Here is a 2,742-nt window from a genome sequence, read left to right as displayed (position 1 = left end):
TAAATGGTTGGTTGGTATTAACTCTAGAGTGAATTTTTGGAAGGATAATTAGTTAGGTTCACCTATTGTTGATCTCATTGATGATGAGAATCTTGTTTGGACCCAAATAATTTTGCTTCTGCTTTTATGGGTGCAAATGGGTCTTAATCCATTCCAGTGGATTTTTGGGATTGTTTTCCGCATATTGGTGATTTAGTTGAGAAAGTGGTGACCTCTCCATTTCAGGACAAATTAGTTTGGGCTCATTCCAAATTTGGAAGCATTACTTGCCAAGCTTATTATAATTTTTTTATTAAATTCTCCACGTTATTGTCCTCCTTGGCTGAAATTTAGTTGGTCCCATTTCTTCCTCCTTCTTGTTCTGGCTTTTGTTGGCGTTTGTTTCAGGACCATTTGCTAATTAATGCTCAGTTTCAACATATTGGATTTTCTCTTGCTTCATGTTGTTACTTATGTAGACAGCATATAGAAGGTAATAATCATATTTTTTTTAAATTGTCCTTATGCTCGAGGTTTGTGGGACTGTATCGCTCATAAGTTTGATTTGACTTTGCATTTTGACAATTCATTGTTGGATTTCTTTTTGGATTGCATGAGTTGGAAATTGGGTTCACAAGTTAAAACTCCTTGGATTTCTGCATCTGTTTTGGTTTTGAATGTTGTTTGGTTTGCTAGGAGCTGAGCTTGCTTTGATGGTATTAGAATCCCTATTTCCAAATCTTAGGCTTTTGTTCTTGCTACTGTTCGGGAGACTAGTAGACTTAGCATTGGCTTCATGGATAGTATGGTTCTGATTTGATACTTTTAAGAGGTCTTATCGTGAACGGGCTTCCTTTGAAAGCTCCAAAAAGTGTTCTCATCTTTTGGTTGCCTCCTATATCTGGATAGCTAAAAGTCAATACTGATGGTGCTGTTGTGGGTTATCCTAGGATTGCTGGTTGTGGTGGTGTTCTTAGGACTGCTCAAGGTTTTGTTAAAGGTTGTTCTCCATTCCTTTTGGCGTTGATTATGCTTATGAAGCTGAACTTTAGGAAGTTACTCATGCTATTTGGTTTGCTAAAACGTACGCTTAGACTAATTTATGAATTAAGAGTGACTCGACATATGTGGTTAAGTTGCTTCAAGATCGCCCATTCTGCCTAGTTGGTTTACTTGTCTTCAATATATTATTGGCATTCCTTTATAAGCATCCCAAATTTATCGTGAAGGTAATATAATTGCAGATGGTTTGTTTAGAATGGCTACTCGGCCGTTGAGGATTGTTGGTCTTTCTCTCTTCTAATCTACTCAAATGACGTAGGGGGATAGAACTTTCCCCTTTTTATTAGTCTCCTGGTAATTTTTTTTTCCCCTTGCTTCTGGGGTTTTCCTTTTGGATTTGTACTTGGAAAGGGTTTTAATGAGGTTAGGTTTTGGATGAGTTTACTGTTTTAACCGTTTTTATTTTCTTTTCTATGACTCTTTTGTATTATTTTATTTTTTAGTAATTTATTGTCTGGGTTTGGTTGATTTGATTTTGAGGTGTCTACATACATATTAAGCATGTCTAAGTCTTTTTGATTTCCTGGTCACCTGTTTCTATTTTTCTTATTTTTAATAAAGTTATCTTAGATTGGGAGGGGGTTTCATCCTTTTCTAGATCATCTATTATTATTATTATGACTGCAAAGTAGTTTCAAAAATTATTATTTTTTATAGTTTTTAAAATTTTTAATCTAATAATAATTTATTTTCTCTAAAGTTGATTTTATGAGGGATGTGATTTAAAGTGATATATGTTTAAAATTTAAAAGTTAAAATTATCATTTAAGGTGCCATGTAGGAGATAGGAAATTAGTTGGATGAAGATCGACTTCATCTCTATGAGTGTACCTGAGAGACTAAATCTACATTATAGCAAACCCCTGGGAAGCCATGTAGAATTTTCCCATTATATATAAACCCACCTCTTCACGCAAGTTAAATTGCCCGGTACAGTTTAGGACTATTTCAAAATGCACAATTTTTTAGTCCTCTCCGTTGTCCACACCATTTGACATGGACTATAACAGTCTATTCATATCTATAATTGCATATTTATTGGACATGCGTGTTTTTTTTTTTTTTTTTTTTTTTTTTTTTTCAGTTTACATTGATTTAAAAAATAATAGTATAATAATTAATTTGCCTTTAATTTATTTGTCTTTATCTATCCATAATATATACAAAATAAATAATTAAATATATAAATCAAAACCCACTCACTGCCCTGCTAGTTCATTCAATTACCTGGCCGTGTACTCTTTGTATTGTTTACAAGCACCAAGCCAGGACTAATTATATATATTTAGATATATATATATATATATATATATTCATGAAATAATAAGGGCTAACTTTATTTTTGGACCTTCTAAATTGTTCTTGATTTCAAATTAGTCCTATTTTTCAATTTTTTAAATTGAGTACTTCAATTTTTATTTTGGTTTAAGTATAATTTAGGCCTCCATTTTCGTTTATTTTCAATTGTCATTCTTACTTTTAATTTTATTTCATCGCATCAACATTTATGGTAGGGTATTTTATTTAGTTTTTAATATTTTAAGTTAATAATATTTTTAGATTTATAATTTTATTCAATTTAGACATTGTATCAACCTTTATGGCAGGGAATTTTATTTAGTTTTTAATATTTTAAGTTAATAATATTTTTCGATTTATAATAAGATGTTAATTTTTGAGCAAAATTTTTATTAGGATTTA

Source organism: Ziziphus jujuba, chromosome 4 (assembly GCF_031755915.1).
Source record: "Ziziphus jujuba cultivar Dongzao chromosome 4, ASM3175591v1".
NCBI classification, from domain to species: Eukaryota; Viridiplantae; Streptophyta; class Magnoliopsida; order Rosales; family Rhamnaceae; genus Ziziphus; species Ziziphus jujuba.
This window is presented reverse-complemented; position numbering follows the sequence as displayed.